This window comes from Chrysochloris asiatica, unplaced genomic scaffold (genome assembly GCF_000296735.1).
Source record: "Chrysochloris asiatica unplaced genomic scaffold, ChrAsi1.0 scaffold00018, whole genome shotgun sequence".
Classification (NCBI taxonomy): Eukaryota; Metazoa; Chordata; class Mammalia; order Afrosoricida; family Chrysochloridae; genus Chrysochloris; species Chrysochloris asiatica.
This window is the reverse complement of record NW_006408536.1, coordinates 27862086-27869358: the sequence shown is the minus strand read 5'-3', so window position 1 is coordinate 27869358 and position 7273 is coordinate 27862086. Positions and strand designations below refer to the sequence as shown.

At 45.5% G+C, this 7273-nt stretch overlaps 1 pseudogene; it reads left to right on the top strand.

Annotated features, from left to right (window-relative positions):
• Positions 1-6130: 6130 nt before the first annotated feature.
• On the top strand, positions 6131-6760 carry LOC102819200 (annotated as a pseudogene).
• Positions 6761-7273: the final 513 nt, after the last annotated feature.

Below are 7273 nucleotides of genomic sequence, written 5' to 3'. Positions count from 1 at the left end.
TAGTGAGGAACAATTACTTTATTATTGTTGTTATGTGCCGTGGAGTCGGTTCCGACCCATAGCGACCCTGTACAGGGTTTCTGAGGCTGTAAATCTTTATGGGAGCAGAACGCCTCATCTTTCTCCTGCGAAACAGTTGGTAGTTTCGAACTGCTGACCGTGAGATTAGCAGCCCAATTCCTAACCACTACGCAACCAGAGCTTTTATAAGGGCTCAATTTAAGTCTGCTTCTCGGGGGCTACCTGAATTCCAAACAGGGCTAAGGCAACACCTGGTCCCAATGTAGATTAAATTCCTGACAGTTTTGTCATTTGTTTCTCTTTAGAGTATGGTTTATTTTCTTGAACCTCCATGTTGAATGCAGTTTCCATTTCATCTGTAAGTGTTTGCTGCTCCGTTGTCACTTTGGACACTCTGGAAGTCCAAACTTGGACGTAATCTCCTTCAAGAGAATTTTTGCTATTTCTGAAGTTCTTAGTTCTGGTGGGGAAAAACCTCTACCCAACCAGAAAAGGTGTCTATAAAAACAAACCCGGCAATAATTAATTCCCCTGCTTGGGGGCATTTGCATGAAATCAACCTGTTAATTTTCAGGGGGTCATTTACCTTGATATTGATGCAGGACAGCCTGTCTTGGGATTGTTCTTGAGGCAGGTAACAGTTAGAGCTAATATCCAGAATGATTTTTTTTTGGAAAATTTCTTGCCCTAGAGCCAGGGTCTAATGAACCGAGTCAGGGCCTCTTTCCTATAGTGGGTCATTCCATGGGCTCATTTAAGAACAGCAGGGGCTAGTTTTCACAGGATCTGAACTATTCTATTAAAAAGCCATTCACTTTTTAGCTTTTAACTTTTCAGAACCAGAACAATTCCATTGTCATCTACTTTTCATCCTTTAACCGCTCTCTCAAATCCTTCTGCCTCAATTCTACTAAAGTCCTCTGGGTACACATTCCGTTTTTCTTGTCAACATTTCTAGTGCCCTCGTCAGTGCAATCAGTTCAGCTCTTTGAGCTGAGATCCCCGGCAGGAGGGTTATTGTCTCTACCCAGTCTTGTAAGATTCCACACCCTGCTTTCCGAGTCCCTTTTTCCATGTAACCACTTCTGTTCAGGAATAATGTCTAGTCCACCAGATATAGTCAAACAGGTCAGATTGGCAGAAGAATAATTGGTCAATGGTTTCTATACAATCATAGTTCAGCCCTCCGATTGCCATATCAAGGAAGAGGCTGGCAGATTTAGTAACCCCATAATTCACAGGGTAATATTCAGATTGTCCAGTAAAATAACCTGGTATTACCTATCCGTCCTGTTGTGAGCCATAGGCTTCCCTTTTTTTGTAGCAGAGAGACAACTTGATGGAGACAGGGACGAGCTGGCCAGAGTGAATTTCTCCACCTCTTTCCTGAGAAGATATTGGGTTGTGTGTGGGGTGGAGGGGGTGGGATGGTCAATTTCCAGGTTTTAATCAGACCTCGATGGGGCATGCTTGTTGGCTCTCCCCGGAGTTCCACTAGTCCACACGAGGTGTTTACACCTGATTGTCGATTTCCTCAGGCCAATGTGACTGGTTTCCTGAGTTTGAATCAGTAATTGCCAGGCATTTTCATAAGGAACCTCCATCTGCAGACTTTTGGTTTCAGGAAGTTGTTTCAACATGTAACTTTTGAAGCAGGTCCTGGCCCTGTAAGGGGACTAAACAGTTGTTTAGTTTTTGTTTTTCCCAGTGAAGCAGTCTAGGGGTTTCAGGAAGAACTGGTCCTCAGGCCTCCCTGAGATCTCAGTCACTATTACTGAACGGAATGATAACAGTCTGTCCCCCATTGTTATTTCTAGCTGAGGTTCCGGGGGTGGGGCAGTAGGGGTGGCAGAGGTTGATGCCAAATCATGCTGGGTCTCCTTACCCCCTGACACCGTTAGTTTTCTGTAGACAATGAAGCTTGTTCAACCATCTGGTGAGTTGGGTTGGCTTTTTCTGCCAGATCCTCCCCTGAGATTTGGGCATTTATTTTCCCAGTGTCCAGATTTTTGCAATAAGTACATGGGTCCTTGTTTAAGGTTCTCTTTCCTTTTAGGGGTCCTCCCTGGGGTCCCACAGGCTTACCTCTAGTGGTCTTTTAGGGAAACCTGAGACTTCTCATACTCTCAGCTGTTAAATACCTCAAAGGTGATGGTCACCAGCTGGGATGGATTCATGTCAGCAAATACCATTTGGGTATTTGCTGAGTTCTTAGGATCAAAATCTGTGTACTTACAGTAAGTCTGATAAATTCATTTAAAGAATTCAGAGAGGTCCTCAGTTGGCTTCTGCTGAACTGCCCATACCATGTTCAAGTTCTTTTGTTTAAGAACTCCCTTTTTCAGACCTGTGAGAATGTACCTTTTATAGTGCTCTAGTTGTGGCAGGTCCATTTAGATTTCAATTTGTGTTAGCTAGAGGAATTGCCTTGAATGGGGCAAGGGTCCTGTTCAGCTTTTTTTTTCTTCTTCTTCTTTTGGATGTGTGCTGTTTCATCCCATGCCTGATCTCAGACTAGCCTTTTTAGTTGCTGCTCAGGAGCATTGTCAACAGAGCCTGAATAGCTGCCCAAACAGGATGATGGGTAGCAAAATAGTGGTTATTAAATTTGTTATTTTGGTTGAGTCATCCTGCTGTGGCACTGTGGGTCAGTGCGCTGTGGCACTGTGGGTCAGTGTGCTGGACCACCAAGTCGGTCCGAACTGCAAGGTCAAGGGGTTCAAGCCCACCAGTCACCCTTGGGAAACCTACACAGGGTCACCATGAGTCAGAAGCTACCCAACAGCACTGAACAATAACATCTCAATAAGAAGAATTTGAATTTTTTCCATTTAACAAGTCCAAGATAGAGAAAGAAGTATGTGCCTAGTAATATCCTGTGGCTTGCCCTTCCGTGCTCAATTTTATGGGCATCTGCAGAGGGGATATTGACTTGTCTCTGTTCTGTGTAGCCCTCTATCAAAATGGGTCCCTTGAAGGGTGTTGTATAGAGAAATCACTTCTAAACTGCTTTCCTCAGTGGCTGCATAGGGCCAGGAAGGTTCACTGGGTCAAGTTATATTTTCCTTAATGGCAGCTGCTGGTGTTGTAGGAATTGTAATAAGACAATGTTACAATCAAAAGCTATATTTAAAAAAAAAACAACAGAAACATTCATCTCTTTGTATATTCTCACACAAACCTGCTTAAAAACTATTTTCACCTAATACTCATCTGTATTCATTTTTCCTCTGCATGGCTTTTATAACTTTCTGCATTTTTACAAGGTCTTCTACTGCCAGATCCTGGTCATCTATTTGTACGCAGAACTTAGCAAAATTAAACTTTTCACATACCCCTCCTCCTTCCACAGCCAATAAGTAGTTTAGGGTTAATCTATTTTGATATATGGCATTTTGCATCTGGGTCTGTCGGCGCGTAAGAAGGGTTAGGGTCACCCCAGTTCCATTGGTTATAGATTCAGTTACCTAGGAGGGTGCCCTCACATTTATAGTAACTATAGAAGAGTTTAACCGCAAGGTTGGTGGTTCAAGCTCACCAGCTGCTCCTTGGAAACCCTATACAGGGTCGCTATGAGTTGGAATCGACTTGATGGCACTTAACAGCAACAACAATAGAAGAGTAGTGTGGATATTGTTTGGCCCACTTTGGTGGTGTGGGTATACAGATTACACAGATTTCTCCCTTTCCCACAACCTGCAGTCTAAACCACGGCAGACATCCTCATGCTTTAGCTGTGCGTAGATCAGCCAGCTCCCGGTTTGTGGCTGAAGCAGGGCAGGTGGTACATCTCAATGTTCCCTTGTAAGGGTTGGTAAGGGCCTGGGGCTTTTCAGTAAAGCTGGCATTCTGTCCCTTTCAGTTATACAACTTGGGGGAAGAGAAGGGATGTAAACCAGGAAGGGGCGGTTTTGGAGTGGCAAGAGGGGGTGTGTTTCAGAGGCCTGGTGTGAGTGCAAGTGATGTGTGAGGGGTGGGGGTGGGGGAATGGTGAATAGGATCTGAGACCCAAGCAGGAAAAACAGGCTGGAAGGGGAGCAGGAGGGTTAGGTGAGTGGCTATAAGGAGGGGGCATGGAGGTATCAATGGCAGAGTCCCCTGGGTCTTGGAGGACTGTGGCGGTGGGGGGAGTTCGGGGAGTCATGACGGGCAGCACCATCTGGCACCACACATCAAGAGTGACAAGCTTATGAGACTGTTCATTCCTGAGGGCACATTAGCGGACCCAGGGAGGGAGAGTCTTAGCGACTTGGAGCCAAGAATCTATGTAGGGAAATTGGCCTAGAGGGCTTGGTTTTCCAATGATAACTTCATATACAGCAATGACATGGCAGAGGTCCAGGGTCCTGGAGTCTGGCCAGTTAACTTGAAAGGAGGACCATTTAATTTGACAAAGAGTTTGTAGCCTACTGGGAGTCATGGGGTCATCATAATCTCCCAAGAAGCCCTTGAAAAAGTTTTTTTAACATGCAGTTAAGGACCGTGCCTTGAGACTGAGACTGGCCCATGGCAAGGGGTAAGGGAACGGGAGGAAAACTATAAAAGGGGGAAACGACAGAGTAAACATTGATGTCATCTGGAGAGTGGTGACAGAAAGTCCCCTGGAGGAGGAGGTCATATAAAAAGGTACAAAATTCCCTGTTGCTTTGGAAGACAAAGAGAGGCAAGGCTTGGAGTTTGTGGAGGATAGAAGATAGAAAGAGTTAAAATCGGTCTAGGCAGGGATGGGACGTTGAAGTCAGGCAAAGATCACTGGAGACACTGAGCCCTGAATAGACAAAGGATGACATGAAAGAAACAGACAACTAGGAGTAGTTTGGAGAGATAGGTCCGCTATTCAGGGGACACCGTCTAGAGGCCTAAGGCGAGAATGACAATGATAGGAAGATAGACAAGGAACTTAATTGTGAGGCAGAATGAGATGTCCACCAAAGACAAAAGAATCTAAGACATAGGTGACAGGGGAGGGGTTCTCATTTAGTCGCCTGCCTGGCCACATGCCTCTCGGGAACTTAGGTCCATGTTGGTTAAGGTGCACGCATGATCCCAGGCCAGGTCAGCCTCCCGACAGGGAGGTGAGTCACCGTAATGCCTTATGACACAACCATGGAACCGCAGGTGGGGGCCCTATAAGACTCTGGCTATTGCCATGAAGCCACACAGACCAGGTCCCTGCAAGCAGGAACCAGCTTCACATATGCAAACAATCAGGCATCCATTCACACAGACAATGAGAGACACATAAATATTAAATAGATGTGGTGACAGGACAGACACAGATAGGTAGACTTGTGTGGCCACAGTCAGGTAGACCAAAGTCCCAGGTCAGCTAGACTGAAGTCCTAGGCAAATTCCCGTTTGCATCTAAACAATTGGAATTTAGATCAACAGAAAAGATCTCAACTCACCAGAAAGACCAGGACAGGACTTTGCTCTTCCGAGTTGATTAGACTTGTGTCCACTCCGTGCGGGTCACCCTGAGAACTGAGGGAGGAGCCCTAGAAAGTCTCAGGTGGTGCATCTCTCCTTCCTGGGGCCATTGGGCTGGCCTGCCCAGAGGGAGGCTGGTGAAGTTCAGGTAAGAAAGGATGGACTGACATCTCACTGGGGCCTCCAAAATGGTTGTGGCAGTGTGAGTCAGAAAGAATTCAACTCGGAAATCTTAAAGAGCAAAGTTTATTGCCAGGGCGGCCAGAGTATCAGCTCAAGCCCAAATCACTCTGACCCTGAAGTGAGCAGGGGAACAGGGTTTGATACAAAAACATAGAGTGGTTAAAACAAACAGACTCGTCTTGTTACCTGGGGTGGAAAATTCCAGCAGACCCTTATCCTGTAAGTGGGAGTAAACCTACCAATAAACCCTGATCTTGTTTGTATGGATGGGCTAAGTTTTTATCCTGTTTGTTCAGGCATCCTTGGGTCATTCTGACCTTGACAGTTTTTCTGTAAGAAGTTTATTTATTATCTTTCCATAGGGGTGAGGTGGCAGGGACGGATACCTAGTTTAAATGGGGGCTGTTAGTCATGCTATAGCAGTACCGAACAGCGAGCTGTAGTTGTTACACATTTGGTGAGTGGAGCAGCATTACCTTCTCCAACTGCTACTCAGATGGCAAAAATTAATTGGATTCCATATGAAATGGAATGGAATACACCCAAGGTATCAGTCAATAAATGAGGGTCTCAGAAAAACTGAAAGTACCACCACCAAATGCAGACCTGGAGCCAGGTCACAATGCTCGTGTGATAATGCAGGGTCCCGAGAGGATTGTTGTTACAGGAAATAATGAAGACATTCCATTTTCAAGGCCAGCAGATCTTGATCTGATTCAGTCTACTCCCTTGAAGCCTGTGGCCCCCGAAAACCCCACCTCGTGTACTTACACTAAGTGAAAGACCGCTAGATTTCCTGGGCTTAGAAAGGCCTCCTCCAACCCAACAAATGAAGAAATCCAGGTAGCTGGCAGGCTAAAAAGGGAATGCTCCATGAGTGAAAATGGTGTTCACCAAAATGGACAGCTGATCAGAAATGATTCCATGTATGGCATTTCACATATAGACACAACAGTTGAAGAAACTTCCGATGATATGACTATAGTTAGATGCAGCTTCCTTAAGACAGCAGATCATCAAACTGAATAGATGGCTACAGCGCTTGGAGGATGAGAACAAAGAACGAGCTCGAAGAGAAATGGTCATATATTCAATTACGGTAGCTTTCTGGCTGCTTAATAGCTGATTCTGGTTTGGGCGCCAGAGGTAACCTCAGCTCTTAGAAAGATTTGTCTCAACAGCTACAGATATAAAGAACTCACAAACTGCTTCCTTTCTGTCTCTGCATTGTACGCTGTTTTGCAGTCGATGCCCTGAAAATGTATTTCTTCCAGCAAGGAGGGGGACGGCCGAGGTGTACAGAAGTAAAGGTGTCTCTTCGATCACTCCACTTTTTAGCCAGTTCTGCAGTAAAGCCTCCTTAAAATCGCCCTTTGCATGTTTTGTAAATAGACTGCGGTATGTTTCTGAAAGTGTTGATTCTTTGGCCTCATCAGCCTACCCAATGAATCCTCTCAGTGGGAGTGAGAATGCACACAGGATGGATGTAGACCAGGATCTGAAAAGAGCAACAGACCTTTATCTCGGCCTGTTTCTCAGACAGTGTTACATGGAAACCGCTTGTGTCACTAGACATGACTGCAGCCACTGCTCAGCATTGACCCTCTGCAAATCAGGGTCTGGTGCCAGATTGAAGGAA